Below are 20,964 nucleotides of genomic sequence, written 5' to 3'. Positions count from 1 at the left end.
CTTTCTATAGATGTCCCCTTCCCCCAGAATGACATGCTTTTCAATTAAGTTCATGTCAAGCATCGTAAGATTAAAATCGAAACAAAACAAAAATCAGCTAATGCTTAATGTTGATTTTCCTGACTTCAAATTTAATGCAACGTGTGGTTGTGCATCAGGAGCGATTAGGGAAATAATTGCCTTCTTATTGTTTAATAAGAGCAACGCATTTCTGGACCACTTCTGATGCTCACTTTGAAATCTAGTTCAAGCCTTCATCTCGTTAAGCTCTGGAACTGCACTTGACTTTGTTCTCGTAACTGTCCCAGCTCATTTTCACTTTCTCCGATGAACTCGTTGGTCACGGCGTTTCTTTAAAGCCAGACCTCCTGCCGACACGGACAACACGACAAGCACACACGAAAGCTTTAGCCACGCTAGCTGGCGTGCACATACGCCAAGGCGTGACACTCCTGGAACGCCTTTCCCAACACACACCCACTTTACATGCGAATGTTCCCAAAGTGCATATGCAGCACTACCGAGACAGAAAGAGCAGCGGGGAGTCGAGGGCGGTCTGCTTAATGAATCCCCGCTGAGCTGACAGCACTCTGGTTTGGCTTTATGAGGACGTGTGCTAGCGTGATCAGTTGAAGCTTATATAGGAAGCAGGCCTGATACAGTGGGATAGTACTTCTAGTCTGGATTACAAACGCTCACACAGGCTGACGGGCTTTTCAAGTTCCCTTCCCCAGGAAGGGTAGTGACTCGGTGGCCCCCTGTGGAGCGTCATTAGCTGTTTGGGGAAGCTATGATTTGATGTGACAGACAGTACACAGAACGCTTAACCCTGAAACTGTGAACTTACTTGAATCTGATTGAATGTGAACAGCATAACAGTTTTAATACAGTTTTGCCATTAAATGCGTTTTTCAGTTTAACTGCCATGCTGCGGCTCTGTTTTACTAGCAAAACATGAGATATTTGCAAGATAGGGACATTTTTCAATAAAATTTTAGAGGGTCCTACCAGTAAAGTGAAAAAGGAGACAACATGGGTTTTCAACAGCAAGGTGTCTCATTCACTGCTATTAAATAGGAACATATTTGATGGCTTTTCATACATCTTTACTAGGAGTACCAATAAACGTGGAGGGCGTCGTACCTGTGAGTGATACTCTCTGTTTTCTATGCCCAGAAATGTCAGCGGATATAACCAAACATTATAAAAGACCTCCTGAGGCATATCTGACTAGGACAGGGATTTACGAAATCTTGGCCGCGTCCCATTCAGCTACAAGAAGACACCAAACTGTCTCGCAGCAGGATGGAGACAAAGCTCTGCCAGATCTAATTAGTTCGCTGTTTGACTGTCGAGTTCCACCTGAGCTCGAGTTGAAAAGGGATTCATGTCCGTTCGAGCGCTTTCATCTCTCTGTAGACTCCCTTCAGCTCATGCTCCCGTTCCTCAGCTGAGGCGGTTCCCCCCACAACGACACAAACTGAGCAACCAAACTGAGCAGAAGCAACAAACGATGAAATCATCAAACCTAGTCCTGTAAGAAAATACCAAAGTATCATAATTAACAGAAATAAGTGCTTAAAGTTAGTCTAAAGGTGACAAATCTGTATAATATTGGAATTTAGCTACTGAACTTTTTTATAAAACTCACTGAAAATTACTGTGAAACAAACTGTTTCATACTTTTGCAATCAAGCCATTATTTTCCTTTTTAAATTTAAAATTTTGAAGATAGTGAAAAAATGAACAAATCTCATGGATAATTGGATTTAAATGCATTTCTAGCCGCTTTGTATTTTACTCACTTACCAATGATTGTGCTTCTATTTGCCTTTTGGGTCAGCTGACTCAAAATATGACAAATCATTACATCTGATTAAACCAACATGTCTCCAAAAAAAATCCTCTTGTCATTTTATTTAATGACATCATAAAACTGCATTTGCATGGCTGTCTCAAAAAATCTGCACCCAGCATGCAGAAATTGTGGAATACCAGGAAGTTCAGACGAACACACATTTAGGTGAGATAAAGCAGCGAGTTTCTATAACGCCGTCTCTTTCCAACAACACGCAGTGGGTTATTTATCTGCGCAGTAAGCAGCTTACTTCTAGACCGCCTATGTTTAAACAAAACACAGCCACCCCAACCCTTTTCTAGCATGAGATCACTGGGTTTGTGATGAAGTCGGGATGTTGCATCAGCAGGTGATTTCAGCTTTAAAGAGTGAATAGTAAAAGGAGCATAAGTGTCACAGAAGGTGGTAGGTGTTCAACCTCGAAAGGCATTCAGAGCTTCTTGAGATGAATATTTATTGTCAGTGATCGTCACTGCTCAGCGAATTCACAAACGGGCAGAAAAAGACTTGTGTTTTATTAAGATTTAAGCTTCTGTTTATATTTGCGCACATTCCTGCTGCTTTTATTCTGAATAATGCAAGAGGTAATTTCACCACTTCAATCTGAGGTATTAAATCATGTCACTGTACTTGTAATGCAACAATGTGGATAAATCAGTTGCTGAACACAGAAACATGATCACCAAGGCATATGTTGTGATCACACGACACACGCTAAGCTGAGTTTGATCTGGGATGAAACTCTCAGTGAACTGCTGGAAGCAGGAAGGGCTCGTTACGTCATGCTGACAAGATCAGATTCTGCACATTTGGCACTCAAATGATGGAAGTGTCCCTCTGCTTGGCTGTCTTCTATAATGCGTGGAAAAACTATATTTCTGGTTCACGGTTTCAGTACAGATTTAAGATTTGAGGGGAAGGGAAAGGAAGTTTGGTAACACTTTATTTGACAGGGTGTGCATAAGACTGACATAACGCCTGTCATGACCATGAAGGAGTCTTTATGAATGTCTGTTGTCACGAAGTGTCGCTCGGTAAATAATGACACTTTTAATGCAAAGTTACTTTAAACGTTGCATTGAAAGACCATTAGAACTGTGAATTTGGATTATTTTGTAAATAATGAAACTTTAATGTAAATCTGGCACTTTTAATGGACTTTTAATGCAACTTTGTGGAGTCGCTGCCCGCCGGGTGGTGTACAAGCATGTGACGCATTAACAAGGCTTCGTAATAACATGGACGCATACCGAGTTTTCATTTCGACTCTGTTGGACAGCACGGACTTCAAACCTTATAAAAGTGGTGTTTTTATATTGGTTTTGTGGTTATTTACGTCAAAATAAAGCCAGAAATAAGATCGATCATTTCCGCCTTATTTTGTGGGGTCTAAATGTACCACATTTCGAAACAACCAATAAAAATGTGTTGACGGTCTGTTGCTAGGTAGAATGGAGACTCGCGGAAAGTGACGAGGGGGGGGATTTGGATACGGCAAGAGACTAGGGCACAGTGATGCTGTGGATTTTACTAAGAGTGTTTCGATGGGTTTTTTAGACTATAAGTGTGTTAGTTAGAGTTCGTGGTGTGTGCAGGGTTAGTAGTAGTTTTGCTAGCTATCGCTATATGGCTTTATAGCGAGCGCTGACGCACAGAGAAGAGAAAGACTGCGCGTCGGGATGCCCATTTGGACCTCGTCTTCAAAGGGTTAAAAGTGTCATTATTTACCGAATGACACTTCATGACAACAGTCATTCATAAAGACTCCTTCATGGTGATGACAGGCGTTATGTCAGTCTTATGCTCACCCTGTCAAGTAAAGTGTTACCACAAGTTTTCTCTGTTTCTTTTTTTTAACTGTTGGGACAAACCGTGGTAAGTATGCACAAAGACAGATTTACTAACACTACATGTGTTTGTTATAATCTGGGACCGTGTACAGAAAACCTTCAGTTTAAAGTCTCAATATGTGCTGTAGCAGATTATGTCTTCTCTCCAAATAATTTCTACCTGGATTACCAGTGGCAACTACAAGAAAGGACGATGAGGAACAGAATACATAAAAAGAACTCAAAGTTTTTAAAGAAAATAACAGTTTCTAGAAGCATCATAAGTAGATGAAACATCCGATATTTTATTTATATAATCAAGGGAACTATGAATGAATAAAATCTTACCAGCTTTGTCTCAAACGGATAAAAATGATCTTCTGGGCTCAAATACGATCCACAGCCGATACATGCTGTTCTAGTGCTCAACATTTGGATTTAAAAGTAATCTACCAATGGGTCTCAATCTTCTAACATCAACCAATGTTGAAATCTATTTAAAAGCATGACCAAAACAATCCAGGTGCACCTCACACTTTAACACTAATCAGCAGGATGATCTGAAAATGACAAGAAACTCAGTCACCTTCATTCAAAGTGGTTTTTCTCTGAGATCTTTGACATTTCACAACATTCATGAGTCATATTTAAATGCTCAAGAAAACATTCGACTCGCAAAGTAACACCCTTCGAGTCAAGCATAACCACAGACGACACTTAGTTGTCAACTTGATAATTAAAGGCAACATGCATTAATATTTATTCTACTTAACTGCCTCAGTGATGGATCTTTTTTGGTAATGAACTGACAAGTTAGCCTACAGGAACACCATCTTGCTGTATTTTATATGAAGGGGGATGATGTAACATGATTTATTTATTGGGTCGTGGAAGAACTTCTGCTTTTGCATTTTATTCATCAAGCACACATTAATTGGCATGCTTTAATATAAATTGTCTGTTTTGGAAACGGTCTATAAGAAGAGGCGAAAACAACTGAACAAATGTGTAAAGAGACAAAAAAAATATGCTAAAGCAATCTGGATGGTTCAGAAAAATGTGGGAGAATGACATTAAGGAGGAGCGAGGGACCTTTAAAAGTTAAGCTTAAAAAACACAAAGTGGAGGCAAAGCTTAAATACGACTGCGAATGTTTGCTTAGGGCCAGGCATGTGCAGAGGGGAGGAGGGGGGCTGGGGGTGCCTGAGCACCTGCCCATTTGGCTCCTTACCTCCAAGTGCCCTTTTGGTCAATTTCTTTTTAATTTTTTATTTTTTATTTTTGGTATTATTATTATTTTCTAAGCCCTCTTCTGACACATAATACTAAAATTATTTAGTTTTTTTTTTTTTTGTACAACATAATAAGCCCGCCGGTCACCTTGTTACCTTTGACCTTTTGCCCGTGACGCATGACGCAGTTGCCTCTCTCGCGCAGCGAGATAAGGCCATTTGGAGCTCAACGAAGCGAACGTTCCAGATTACAGATCAGTTTTTGATGAATAAAAAAAAACGTTTTTGGTGAATGAAGTAGAGTGACTTGCTACTTGTCAGATGACGGAAAACGTTGAAAGTATAGTTTCTGCTTCAGCACGGAGTCGCGGTTTAAGCAGAGAGGTAATGAAATACAACAGACACTGACAGGCCTCTGCGTCTGGCTTACTCTGAAGAACTGAGCGGGAGGAGACAGCCAGGTGAGGAAAAACTGTTCTTATCTATCGATTCAGTACTTTTATCATACAGACATTAATTAGGCTGTAGTTGTTGTGCTATTAGCTAGCTGCTGGCTAACGACTTTGCTAGCAAGGCAAGATAACTAAAAGCTTTTTCCTTGTGTACGAGACACATCGCACGTCCAAAACTTATCATCTCCATAATGTATAAATGTCAGATCTTCTAATTTCCTTTGCTGCATAATGTACATTGCATTTATTCTAGTTTTAGGTAAACCTGTCTTGAAAGAGAATAGCACTTAAATAAAAGTCCAACAAGGATATTCATTTAGAATTAAAAATAACACACCCTGAATTACCATGAGAGATATAATGTATGTAATAAAAGTCATTAATGAAGGGGATAAAGCTCAACGCAGTCTTTAAGTTTATGGTCTGGTTCGCAGAGTATGAAGTTAAATATTTTCCCCAATTCAATGAAAAAAAAAAAAAAAACTACCCTCAGTTAAGTAAAATAAAATTGTGATCAAAACTTTTGGAATTGTGATGATTTCTTTTTTAAAACAAATTGTTTTGTTAAAAAAATGTTTTTTAAATTAAATAACTAATTTTTGTCTTGTGATCTTAAAAAGTTATTTGCCAAACATAAATTTTTATTTGCACACATCAGAAATCTTTTGTTGCTATTTTGGGCCCTGCCCCCTGCCATGTGAGAATTATAAGCAAAACTTTGAGTCACAAATAAAAACTTAGAATATCAAGAAAATATTTATGATAAGCGCAAATAAGTTTGTTTTGCAAAAAAAAAAGTCACTTCATGAGACACAAATGTGTGATTTTGATTTTTTTAAAGTTTTTTTTAAGCAAAACTCAGGCTTTTCTCATGGTGACATGCATTAACAATTAAATTTTTGCTTTTGTTTTTCTTTTCTTTTTTCTGCAGTTCCACCTTAAAGTTTGATGCAGCTCTGCTTTCCTGAATGGACCATCTTCATCTCCACTGCAAGTGTAGCAAACAGGCAGCTCTTTTTTTATAGATTACAGTCCACTAAAAGGTTGCATTGAGCCCTTGTTTATATTTTTAATAGTGTAATTCTGTAAAGACAAAATATTTCTGGTGGTCTAGCTCTGATTTACATATCTTGCTAAATTGCGGGTTTGAATATTGCAATACTTTCCTATAACAAAATAGATCTGCAGAAAGAAATTACCAATAAAATATCTTACATATGCATAGTTGTATGCTCTATATAGAGATTTCCCTTAGCTTTGATTGTATTTCTCACAATTTTGTAATTTATCATTGTTTATTAAACTCTGAAAGCTGTGTGGCTTTAATATTCTGTCCTAGAATGCGGTTAGATGTGCCCTTTTTTTTTTTGAGCACCTGCCCCTTTAGTGGTCTCTGCACAGCCCTGCTTAGGGCTTAGTTAAAAGCAAAGAGCTGTGCTGAAAAATATTGAGACAGAAATCTTCTTGAACTCTCTTGAGTTTGCATAAAGAGCTAGCAGCTAACAAAGCTAATGAAAGTCAATCAAACTAGAGCTCAAACGCTGCTGGTGACCCACTAGTCATTTTATGGTTAATTCAAATCAGCTGATATCACTCTGTTATTCTGACTGGATTAGAAAAGTAGAGAAGAAACGTGCAATGTCAAATTATTTGCTTTGTTCAATAATAGCGACAACCAGAGAAGTCTTTTTTAGCGTGATAAATATTTGATAAATAAGCCTGTGGATCCCTAGGGCGTAACAATAGCAGAATTCCAGATTCAAGTCTTGCTCTGTACACTTATGATGAGAGTCTACACGCAAGGATGAATTAAACAAAAAGGAAATGCAAATGCCTTGACGGTTAAGACATGGTTCAGAAGAACGTGGGGAAATGTAGCTATTTTGTTCTGCTGAATCTGCTTCTTCTCCTCCCTAATGTGTGTCTCAAGGCCTTTTCATGTCCACCGATTCAGTAATTATGTAAAAAGAAAAAAGAAGAAAAAAATAACCCTCGAGTTTTATTGCTCCCTGGTATTTTGCCAAAACGAGAACACTTGTACTGGTCTCAATTATCCTGTCAACCGTATGAAATGTATATGGAAATGCTCCACTTTTAAAAGGTGTAGCGGGTTGCAAATTATCGTGCCTTCTATTTGCAATGCGGCAGGAAATCACGGGTGCAGATAATGCAGGTTTAATGGGGTTATTACTGCCATTTATTGCCTTGCAGTGTGGCAGCATGTCTTTGAGATCCTGAGTGACAGATTCTTGCCACTTTGCTGCCGTGGCCCTCTAGACGGCTGTCGACCCCGGAAGATCTGTGAGACAAAGACTTTTTCATCTCGTCTTTTTATATTTTGCATTTGAAGAGCTCCCCTTGTGTTTCTAGGCAGGTACAAGGCAGTTAAAGTTAAATGACAGATGCAATCTAAAGCTTTTTCCATCTTTTCTAAAGTAAGAGGCTGCCAGTTTGCCGAATTTAAGAATAAATAAGGTTAACGTGGATTCATTGCAAATCTATAAGTAAACAGAAAGTAAGACAGATCATATTAAAGATTTCCAACTTATTATATGTTATAAAGAACTGCTTTGAACAGTTATAATTTCAGGTCTTTTTGGGGAACTTTGGATCTTCAGAGACTAAAATATTTGCCCATGTTTTATAAATAGCTCAAGCTCAGTCTGACTGGATGGAGAGCATCTGTGAAACATCTTTTTTTTTTAACTCTTGTCCCAGATTTTTCTCTAGACATGTCTGGACTTTAACTGGGTCCTTCTAATGATAATGCTTCAATAGAAAACATTCTGTCAGCTCAGGTTTAAGCTTTTTGCTGCCTCCAATAGGTTTTCTCCTGTATTTAGCTCCATTCAATTTCCCATCAACTCCAGAATTTATGTGCATACAGGAGGATAGCATTCCCACAGAATGACGCTGCCACCTCCATGTTTCTTACTTTGGACAGTGTGGTCAGAGTGTTGTGTAGAGTTAGCATAGAATTTGCCTCTGAGCACCTTATTGATCTTTCCGATCTTCCCCTGGTCATCATGGTGATTTTATTCTCTCCTCATTTTTTCTTCATAGAGTCCTTCATAAAACACCTGGATGCATTTCAGTAGACTCCTTGGGTATTTGTCTGCACTGGAGTTTATTTAAGGCTATTAGAGTAAAATCTAATTGTTTATAGATTTTCTTTTTCCATCCGTTCCATGTTTATATGTGCTGATTGTGGGTTGTTGCCATGGTGCCCAAGCTGTAGCTTGGTTCATGTTGAGTTAGCGCCTTCATTTAAACCGAAAAATAAGAGGAAGTGTCGCTAGTCTCCTGTCAGTCAGCACTTTGGGCCGAAATATCCCACGGACAAGAGGAAATGGAGGATATTCTTCTTCTTTGACCCTGAACTGTTGCGCGCATTCTTCAGAACAGGCTACAGGCTAAAGGCTAAAGGCAGCGCAACACGGACTTTACCGCCATAAACGTCGCAGCCCTTAAAGTCCAATTGGACAGCGGGAGCGAGGTACATGTTTAGAGCGGCATTAGTTCGTGAAGTTAGCGTTTTTATGTAATGATTCATGTTTTATGTGCACTTAAGAAGCACTTAAGAAGATGTATTTTATTTTTCTTTTAGTTTTCACGGTGTTTTCGATGCACTTCAGCAAACCTGGTTTCGAACAAAGTAAGTGGGAATCTACTGCACTGGTAGAAGCTCTCCCTGTTTTATTGGGTCTGAGGGACTGCTATATAGCTTACTTAGTGTTGGTCTATCACATAACTTCACAACCCTGCAAAAAAAACAAAAAACAACAAGAACATAAAATTAGTACACCTAATATAAGACAAAACTTATAAAGCTTACAAGTAACTTTTCGGCAACATGTAGGAACTTTTCTTAAAGTAAAATTGTCCTTAATATTGATGAAAAAGTACTAGTTCCATTGGCAGATTATTTCACTTGTAACACCATTTCTTCCATGGTAGAAGTGAATCAATCTGCCAGTGGAACCAGTACTTTTTCATCAATATTAAGGTTTTTTTTTTTTACTTTAAACAAGCTTCTATACATTGCTGGAAATTTACTTGTAAGTTAAATTTGTCGTATTTCAAGTGTACTGAGATATTTGCACTAGAAACTAGTAGACCAAAAATACTTAAGATTTTCTATTTCTGCAGTGGAAAAAATACACACACATTGAAGCTTGTGGATGTAGCATGACAAAATATAAAATGGTTCAAGGAGCGGGAACACTTCTGTAAGGTGCAGAATGTGATCAATTAGAGTCATTTTTACCATCAGTTACCATCTCTCAAACCGCTCCAAGTGTAATGTAATCACGGCATTAAAGTGCAGTCTTCCCTTTTCATCATCCATTAGCGTTGCTCCCCTCACAGGTAATCTGGAGACAACACAGTGATGTAATAAGACACAGCGCTCGCTCCTGGCTTCACTATTGATCCAATTTGTGATTCCCATCTGAGCTTTGGCAGCAGGCTGACTTGCAGGGTGCCAAGCAAACAGACAGGCTGACTGGGTGATGCAGGAGCCAGAGCCAAGCCCGCACAAAGCTCCACTGATCTGAATGTGAACACAGTTTGACTCAAATCCAGACAGAAGCTGCTCCACTCCGAGAGGGATGCAGAGATGAGTGGCACTTACAGGCTCAGATTGCAGATGTGCTTCACGGGCTGATGACCGGTTTGGTCGTCTGATTGGGCCAAGTGTCTCTTTGTTATTGCGGCACGTGCCAAATTGCGAGAGACAAGAAACAATCTGAGCAACTGGTCTAGTTGTCTTTTAAAACATAAGATGAGGAGAAAAAGATGAGTTTATATATTTTTTTAAACTAGGAGTTTGCAAGAAGAGCAACGTAGAGTGTGTGAATACACAGTTCAAAAAGCTTCCTGGTGCATGAAATCATATGCATAGAATCACTTTATTTTTGGTTCAGTTATCACTTTGTTGTTGTTTTTTCTGTCATTTTTGGCAGATCAAAGAAGTATCCCAGCTTGTTTTTATTGAAAATGTTTTATGTTTAATCTTCATTTTTATTTCAATGCACAATATAGTAACTACAAAGAAGACAGTTTATTGCTGCTATGTTTTATATCTGAATACTTTTAGACAAATAAACATGGCCTCTGTTTATTTGAAATATTGTATTTTCAGAGCAGTGTTGGCTCTCTGACCGTCCTCTGTCCGGCATGTCTGTCCCTGTAACCATGTAGAAATAATGCGTGGCTTGTCTTGGGTCTGGGATGCTGTTCCAGCTCGGTTTGACGTCACACCTGCCGTGGACCTACAGCAGAGTGGAAACCATGTGATGGAAAAAAGCTTTCCAAAATCTATCTCACCTGCTTTCTTCTGCTCCTGTAATTTAAGCAGTCTATCTGTCTGCCTGGTAAATCAACAGGATTCACCAGCAGTTGTAAATAATGCCCAAAGTTAACAGTTACTGGCAATACTATCAATAATATAGTTACCTCCATTTTATGCACTTAAACGTTAAAGCAAATTTGTGCCTTTAAAGTTTAAGCGTTTTCGCTAATAGTGCATGCACAGTGCTACGTGTGGCTCTTATTTAGGTGACGCTAAGTATCAAAAGTGCAACAAACATTTCTGAACGTCTAACAGCCATGTTGGATAATGAGCTTGGTGACATTTTTCATGTCTAGACGACATTGGTGTTTAGTTTTTTCTGATGTTTGGTGGTGTTCTTATGCCAGTCCAATCTTGGCATAATGTTGGTTTGTGCTAATTTTTGTTTTCTTAAGTTTTCCACGGCCTCTGTGTTTCTTTGCGGTGCTACATGTGTTCAGTCATTTATGACAGTCAGGCCTTCCTCAGTTGCCACAGACTTCCTGCTCATATCGAAATGAACCAAAATTAGTGAGGGACGTTTCTGACTCCTTGTTGAATCCATGGCCCAAAGAATTAAGGCCCTTCTCAAAATGTGGCCCAACTCATCTGAAGCATAGTGTACCTAATAAAATGGCCGGTGAGTGTAGCTATGTGGTGACGTCTCTTCACTGTTGCTCCAAACATCCTGAGCTCATCCAAAGTCTTGATATGTCGCAGAACTGAGCCGAATAAATCTTTGATATTCTGGATCAATAATGAAAACTGGAGTATGAATCAGAGCTGTGAACCCTCTGCTCACCCAGAAACGTTAGCTGCTTTCAAAGGTATGACGAGAAAAATACCAGGCTGTTCCCGAATCCTCCTGACGGCACATTGAGCTACTCGTGCCACAGCGCCGTGAGTGCTGCTGCTTTGAGCTGAGGTTGCCACGAGGAGCCAAGAATCCTCTGAGTGATGCTAATGGATTCTGCCCTTGTTTCTGATCACATTCTCAGCACTAGAAACGCACTCATCTGCTCAAATTAATATTCAAAACGAGAAAAAAACCAGATCCTCCCCCCCCTTTTCTTTTTTTTCTAGACCAAATATCTGCAAATGATGGTTTGTTTTCTGAAGATGAATTACTCCTTTCATTTCCAATTTAATCTAAAATTTTAATACTGTGTATTCAGTGGCACTTTGCTGTCCAAATACGGCTAATGATCCTTGTGTATGTTGAATTCACAGCTTGGCATCCCTCAGATGCTTTCAGTTCCCTCATGCATATTGTGGTGCTTCGCCGTGGCTGCAGGGAGACGCTGCGCGTGTGTGTGTGAGTGCATGTGTGTGTGCTGTGTAGTGAACCATCATTGCAGTTGCAAAGTTTTTGCTCTGGAAATGTAAAACAGGCAACACAGGAATAACAAGCTCAGATATTTATAACTGCGCCGCATAATTTCAACTCCATAAATGTCACCGTTTTCGCTGCCTTTCCTCTTTGTCTATTATTCTCTTCAGCGCCACTTCCCCGCCATCCATCAGAACCTTTCCCTCTCCCTTCTCCTCTCCACGCCTTTTACTCACTTCTCCTCAAGTTATCATTGCTTCACATTGCTCAAACCCATGAACAGCCCTCTTCCCCCACAAACACTGCACGGTTATTCTCTCTCTTTTTCTATTCTGTGATTTAGGTCACTGACTGACTAAAAGACTACACACAGCTGGCCTATAAACCTTCCTTTGCAGTCCCCTCCCCTCTGTATCACACGGAGCATGATGAATCAGTCTTTTTCCCTGAATCTCGCCCACAGTGTCCCAAAGAACTTCTTTTTTTTTCTGTGCATCTGTAAATATCTATTTTCTTCCCTTTAACTTGATCTGCAATCGACTTTCCCTGCTTGTAAAATTTCTGCACATTTTTTCTAGATATTCCTTCACTCTTTCATATGCAAATCACCCTGCATTCAAAATATAATTTGTGTTCATAGAGCACATGTGTTTCTGACCTGTGGAGAATGCTGGGAAGCTTTAGAGACCTATCAGCAGATCGTTAGAGCTTTTTCATTTATCAGACATAAAACGAGGTTATGTCAGTGAACACATCATGTGTGTTGAGGAGTTTATAATATTTTTGCTAGACTATTTTTAAAACTCTTTATATTGTTTGAGTGTGAAACAGAATTTGATAAAGTGTAATTCAAGCCAGCATCTTGTGGTTATTTTTCATTTTATGTATTTATTTTGATCAGAACCACCAAATTTTTCAAAAAAAAAAAACAAAAAACTATTCAGATGTAATCAAAATCATTTAATTCAAAGATGGAGCGTCCTAAAAATACTGCCCAGTTTTATAATAATCTGTTTCACGTTCAAAGGTGAGTTTTCTATTCAAATTTGGGTTTTACTGCACTGCCTCTAGCGGCAGAAATGAGTATTACAGCAACAAACACAAGACTCGACAGAAGGGTTGCCTTGTTTGACTTTCTGGACTGAAGAGGAGGAAATATGTTTTAGCTTCTTTTTTTAAAATGAAGAATATTATAGTTGAAACTAAATAAATAAAAACAAAACAAAAGAATAATTGATCAGAGTTTGTAAATCACATTTATTTTACCCTAAGAGAAAACAATCTGGTAGTAAAAGAAAAAAGAAAACATCAGAAGATCTTTTAAAAATATTTTAGCAAAATGTGGCTTCTTAATTTCTACACAAAGAAATTGTTTTTGCTGGCATAATAACTCAGATGAGGATATTATTTGTTTGTCATTATGTTGTTTGTTTTCTTTGGATAAACAGAACAGCAATAGGTCAACAATTTAATGACCAAACTGTCCATGCATGCAGGCTCACCCTCTCTAATTTTGTCATCTAATAACATGGCCACCAGACGCAGCGCACAATCCAACATCCAGGCATACACACTCAGCGAAGCATTCAGATGAAGACAGTGACACACCCTCAGCACGCACACACGCACACACACACACACACACACACGCACACACGCACACACACACACACACACACACACACACACACAAGCTTAATCACATAATCTCTGGGCAAATAATTAATGGCATCATTTTTGGATGGTGCAACGAGACGCTGGGCAATTGGGCGCCGGAGGTAATAAAGCAGAGACAGAATAGAGGAACAGGAACAAAGACGGTCTTAAAAATAGTAGAGAGCAGGGAAAATGGGTTGAAGGAAGGAATAAAGACAGCAATGTTACGGGAAAAGAAATGCTGGGTGGGTGTTATGAAGCTTTTGGCATTTCAGTACATGCTCTTACACTAGCTAGTATTTTTGAGTCTAAAATTATCTAAATTTGTCCAAAGGGAGACTCACAGGTGAAGCCAAAAAACCGGAATACTCTGAGACACAGAACAGAGATTTCATTTTTTATTTGTTGTAGTGTTTTTACACGACTGTATAGAGAACCGATTCTGAAAGTTATTTCAAACTATGTATAGAAAAAAGTTTCACTGTTTTGACTGGCTATTTATAAATTGACCCTGATTATTACTGTTTCTTAACCTTAAGAAGCTTTTATTTAATAATTCGATAAAATAAATGGACAAACGAGTATAGACGACGGACGGACGGACGGACGGACGGACGGACGGACGGACGGACGGACGGACGGACGGGCGTTTTCTTCAAGTTTGTACTAAGACCTTTAGACACGATCTTTCAAATATCAACTCAGATTGGTTCACCAGACAAAAATAAAATATTTGTTAAACCAGCGACTCAATTCAGTTTCACTAATAGAGAACAAATGTCGTCCCCCTCCTCCAAAAAAAATATTTTTTCAGTTCAGCTACATACATTCCAACTCATCTTACAGTACATAAGGCTCAATCAATTATTCAAAGTAGTTAAAAAAGTTTCTAAGGAAACCCAAAGGAAAACGTCAAGTCAATGACATGCAGACAAGTTTTAAATTTGGATTTCAACAGAAAAAAGTCGACCTCCAGGCGACTTTGAGAGTTGAAGGCATCACAGTCCAAATGACTGCGATGCAAAACTTTCTCACAGTAGCACTAAAAAGAGTTAGATTTATTAAAGAGCCTTGCAAAAAATAAAAAAGTCAAACGAATGAGTAATATAGATACATTAAAAACTATACTTGACCCAGAGTCAAAATTATCTCATATGCCTACAAGAATTTTTAACTTCCATGTAGCTCATCAGCTCATATATGATCACAAAATTTTAATCTAGGCAGGTCAAGAGTTTGATATGCATTTCTGTTTTTTTTCTTTTGCCTCCTCCGGGAGCTCTGAAGGTTTCTTTCCTGTGGCGGTGGGGAACACCTGGGAACCGTGTTCAAAAATGAGCAGGAATGAAAAAAGCTAAAGAGAGCAAGTGTCATTTTAACGCGAACAAGACAGAGGGTGAGCGAAGAGGAGCCGAGAACAGGGACTTTAATGATGAAACGAGGAGCCAGCTGTTAAATTTACAGCTATGGTTCACAGGAGAAGGGCCAGCTCTACAGGAGGTTTCCTTTTTTTTTATCTCCTCTTTTTTTTCCTCCTCCCCACCCCACAATTCTTTCATCTTATTCATCAAGAGATGCGCGTCCCCGTGGAGAGGCGAGGCTCATTATTCATGCGCGCACAATCATGGCACGCGCTGGGCAGCTGCCGCCATATGCCTCTCTCTCTCCTCTCTCTCTCTCTTTGTGTGTGTGTGTGTGTGCGTGTGTGTGTGAATATGAAGAGATGGAGCTTTTTTTCCAGCAAGTGTCTGTCTCGCCTCTTTGAGTGGTGGGCACCCGCGTTTAGCCACACACATACATAAAATCAGACCTGGCTCAGTCACCCTTGGCCTTTAGTTAAATATGCATCAGCGCTGCCTCACTTCCAGGCAGAAGGCGAGTGGCCCCCTGCTGGCCCCGCACAGGAGTTCCCTGGTTTTATTTGAGGGGGTTGCTAGGAAGGGGAACCCAGGATACAGACAGCCTGTGGTCTACCCTGCTACCCCTCCAAACCCCCCTCGTATTCTCCCTGTGGGATGGATCAACAGAGAAAGGCTGAGGGCAGGAGGCAATTAGAGGGGAGAGTTATACGAGAGGGGAAAGGCAATGAGGACACAAAACGACCTTATCTGCAGAGGTTACCTTTGCTGTCATCATTTCTCTTTTGATATTTCTCCGTCTTGCTCTTTGTGTTTGTTGGGTTTGCGTGTGTGCATGTGCGCGCTTAAGGTTCCACTTATTTATTTTCCAGCTTTTTTTCCTTTCAATCGTCTCGCCTCGACCTCGGTGGTCACCTTTACATCTCCCTTGTCTTTCTGTCTCACTCTGTTTCACTCAGTCTTACTGTACCCCGCGTAAACACCCCCCACCACACAACAAACACGCACACACACACACACACACACGCAGACCAGTGGACTGTTCCCATGGAAACTCACATCGACAGAAAGCATACTGGCCTCTGCCTGGAAGCTCGAAGCAGTGTGGAGACTTCCTGCGAAGAGTCAGCCGGTTATTGATCCATCAGCACATGGAGGCCAGCTGACTGCCCAAACATACACACACACACGCACACACACACTTATTCTCTGGTTACCATAGACAAACAAGAAGCTGAAACTGAACCCGGTGCTGGTTCGTGATTTTGCTTTGATGAGAGTGAAACTGAACCATAAAACATGTCAAACAATGACCTCTAGTCATTTCTAAGGCACTCAGCAAAATATTGTGATTTTTTTTATTAGTTGGAGATGAAGAATAAGAGTAAGGGTGATGGAATAAAGAGCAGAACCAGAGATGAGGAGAGACCTAGTCGAGGGTGAGGCAGAGTGGGGTTGAAAAATGTGGTAGCTGAATTGGGTAGAAGGAGACCAGAGGTTGAGGAGTGGCTCTGCTACCAAACCTAAGTTAATATGTTATTTATTTGGCCACGTCGGCAGAATTTTGTCCTGTAGTTGGTGGGTTGCTGGTTTGAAAACCTCCGCTTGAAAACCTTGGGCAAGACACTTCACCTCACCTTGCCTGCTGGTGGCGCCGCTGCATGGCACCACCACCTCTGTCAGTGTACCCCAGCACTTCGGAGTCCTCTGGACTAGATAAAACACTGCACAAGTTCGGGCCATTTACCATTTAATTTAGCATGGGACACATGCTCAAAGAGACTTAATTTCTTGTGGCTTTCTTTTTTTTAACAATCGATTTCTTCCTGCCGTTTTACCACCAGATTTCCGAGGTGTATGAGTAATAGTAGTTGTCCTGTCAGCTGATCCTCCGTCCTGGTCTGTGAATTTCAGAGGATGGCTTGAAATCCTCAAAGCTAATTATTATGTGACCTCTCTAGCAAACCGCTATTGCTTTCACATAACAACTGGATTTATGCTCCTGAAAGCAATTGGTTTCAGTGGATTTTATTTAGGGGTTTCAGAGTAAAAGGAGTGGAAAATAGACAGTTTTGTATGTGTAAAAATCTATATATTTCTTTCCACTGCACCATGCTGTCTCAGCGTCTCAACATGTGAAAAAGTTGAAGGATTCTGAATTCTCAAATTAGCATTATGTACATGCATCTATCCCACTAACTGTTCATGTGATCCTTGCTTGTTTTCTTACACCTCTTGACATGATTTCTATAGTTTTTTTTTTTTCATTCAAAATATTCTACAAGTGCTTCATTTAAATTGTGTTTAATGTTGATTTTATTGTTATAGTCATGTATTTAAGGTGACACTTCCACTTCCAAACTGACACACAGATAGTAGAGATGAGTTTCAGGATAACAGAGTAAACCCACATTCGCTCAATGTTCACATTCTCATGTTTTTTTGAGGGAAACGTCAGAACAGAACACACTAAAACAATCATTCCCTCGAGGCGAGTAATAATTAAATTCATAGGATTCCAACATGACCTTTTGGTTGCTTTGTAATTGTTGTAAGAGCTCCTCCCCAAAGCCCCGCAAGCAAAACAATTTGAAAAATGCAGATCCTGCTCTTCAACACCTGACGCCACGGTATTGAAATGTTTTATAGTAGTTTGTAGTTGTGCCTTTTTCTTGCAAAAGTCTCTAAAGTTAGTTTTCTTATATTAAACCAGTTTAACAGTCACACGGAGCCGTTTGCAAGCAGCATTTTCTTCAGTTTTAACTCGCCGTTCATATTAGCATGCGGATGGATATTAATAAGCTGCAGAGCGGATGGCAGCAGAGTGGACCAGTGTTCGGATCCATATGACCTCAACTAAATTAGGGATACATTTTTTTCATATGAATGATGTCTGCACATTTCTGATTTCGCTGCAAGCTGATGGCTATTAGAAGCTGCTCTCAGGCTCCTGGTTCTACCTAGAGAAAGTCAGAGAGTTCAGTTTTTTGTCTTCATTTTGTTAGTTACAGTAAGACCACACAGCAGGGAGTACACTGGGGTCCTTAATGAAGCAGATCTTTCTACTTTTAGGAGAAATTCTTCCAGGAAGTCATTCCATCCCATTAACAGGCAGGTAGGAGAGCTTGGTTCTGTTTTCCTGGATAATTGCCTCTTGAGGAGTAAAATGCTTTCTCTCTCTCTGGGACGTGTTCATTTAAAGCTGAAATGAACAGCAGCGGTGAAAGTTATTTCTCAACTACCTGCAGATTAATTCAGACTTTAAGCTGCAGAGTCGGTCAATGAAAAAAGGAAAACAAAATTATGCGGGATCAAAACCGAAAGAGCAAAACACATTTTCTCCCCTTACAGGAACAAAACTGAAGAAATCGTCAAAAGACAGCTTTTCGGCTCAAAAACACTCGTTGGCATTCTGCGTCCATGTGCGGCAGGTTTACGAAACGACACAGCAATGTCAATTGAAAAGCAACATTTCATAGATTGAAGAACCCATGGAGTGAAATTGATTACTTTCCTTGAAAAGGTTGGCAATCTTCTCAGCATTTCTTATTAGGAAAGTTCTGCAGCAAAACAGAAGAAACCTCCATGTCAGTTCTCTAATGAAAGGCTTGTAACATTTGTTTGGTTCTGCACTGCAGTTAGTTAGACATGAGGGTTCACTGTACAAATGGAGGTTAATAGCTTTGGATTGGATGATTATATAGCTTAATGTAATTACTTAGACTTCAACGAGGCCGGTTGCTGCCAGTCGTCAGGGAGCCGGATGCAATAAAAACACTTGTTTGGACATTTGCATTTTACATGCAATCTAATTTTCAACTTTTATCGTTACCTTCTTCTTCGTATGTAACCGCACTACAGCTTGTGTCTTTCAGGCTACAGACTCTAGATGAAATGTTTTGAGGAAAGTATACACGCTTGCTTGAACTTTTTCATGTTTCATCAAATTACAACCAGAAACGTCCGTATATCTGTTCTTTATGGCAGAAAGCCATGGGACATCCTGCAGTTTGTTGCTAAGCAGGGACAGGGAGTTAAGATGAATGGAGCTGAATACAAGGCAATGCTAGAAAGAACAGTGGGAACAGCTGTGAGCTGAAGAACAACAAAAATAATGACATCAGTAATTTCATGCACATTTCTGAATAAAATAAAATAAAGTCATGTGTCATTTGCTTTCCACTTTTCAACCATGCACTATTTTGGGTTAGTCTCTCACAAAAATCCCAATAGAGAAAACAGTCAGTTAAAAAGATCAAATATGAAGGGGTGTCAATACTTTCCACACATTCTCGCACCTTATGTTTAATCTTTTGATTGTCTTAAACGTTTATCCTTTCTTATCTCACACAGACAGCATTTGTTGCAGGCGGTGTTTCCATACACAGGCGGATCCGGCTGCTGCATTCAGGACCACAGACAGCTCCCTGACATGTAGAGGGAACAAAAATGTTCACTTATTTTCTGTCTTTGCGGTTAAACATGCCCTGTTGTCAGTCACTGTAAGGCTGTAAGACTTCAGCTGTAATTGAAGACAACCTATGTGATCAGAACATAAACTTCTGCTACATCTGTGGAAAAAAAAAATATATATATACATGTCAAGTTACTTTTTCATGTCTTTCAGCTCCTCAACTTTCCTTTCCTTCCCAGCCCTTCGCAGTCTCTTCCCATCATGCTCCGTCTCTCTCTCCCCCTCTGATGTCAGAGCCCCACAGGGTGCCGTAGTAACTGTCTGTCAGTCAGTTTCGTTTAGCGTTTATAGTCCATCCAGCCTCTCTGATCCATAATAAATAGCTCTAAGTGGCACGGCACACTCCTCGCTGCCTCCAAACACCCCGTCTATTAGACTCCCTGCTCGGCTTAATTAATCTGACTAGATGCTTGGAATTAAAATAAAGGTGGACACGAAACAGCAGCATCCCCGATGTATAATCCTATTAGCCTACAGATTAGTAACTTTTCAAAAGATCAACTCTAAACTTTATTTACTGAGGCATGTTGAATCCGTTTGTTTACTTAATTAGAGCTGCACAGAATTGGGGATCAGGCGCGGTTGGTTTATGTTGGTATTCGTGTGAATTGACATGCATGGCCATTCATTATTTAAGTTTTTTTTTTTTTTTTTAAGGATGCATTGATGACTCATCAAGGTTCACATTCTTTTTGTGTCGTCTGTCAAATAGAACAAATCTACTAATGTTTGAATACAACTTGAGTTCTTCCTGGAAATTTGATCACTTTTAAACTATTTTGAGTCCTTTTGTTTACAATACAAAGGTTGGAATTTCCTAATCTGCTCTGATTGTAGGATTATTATTATTATTATTATTTTGTTTTATTTTTTTTATTTATTTTATTTTTTTCAGTTTACCGTGATGTTTGCTTTGACAACAGCAAGACCTGGAAACACGGCAGGCTTCATGGGTCGGTTTACATCTCGGCACGTTTCCAAAATGGACCCGGAGCCCGCGTACGTTTTCACGTCCCGGTGTTATTAGACTTCCTGTTCACTGTAATTAACTGCCTCTCTTCCACAGCAGAAGAAGAAGCAAAATTATTTCATGGCAGGAAAATTTTCCCCCGGTGGATTCTCTGCGGTCTCGATTATATGCTCCCTGATGGAGTGGAGGGGGAAAGGGGGGCTTTTAATACCTCAAAGGCCTTCAAGGGCAAACAAGGATTAGAGTAGTTTTCCTATTCTGTAATGTGGAGAGAGACTTTTAATATGAAATGTGTAATCCCGTCCATCCTCATGTTTAATAATGCCTGTTTTTTTTTTCTTCTAATGAATGCTCTGTGACAGACCTGTAACTCCACTTTTAAGTATTATGCAGTATTTGTTCTGTAAGGACTATAGTGATCAAATATGTCAATATTATTCTCAGTAAATTTATATATAATCGGGTTATTGATG

This window comes from Poecilia mexicana, unplaced genomic scaffold (assembly GCF_051168715.1).
Source record: "Poecilia mexicana isolate PSO_F unplaced genomic scaffold, ASM5116871v1 scaffold_7, whole genome shotgun sequence".
Lineage (NCBI taxonomy): Eukaryota > Metazoa > Chordata > Actinopteri > Cyprinodontiformes > Poeciliidae > Poecilia > Poecilia mexicana.
This window is presented reverse-complemented; position numbering follows the sequence as displayed.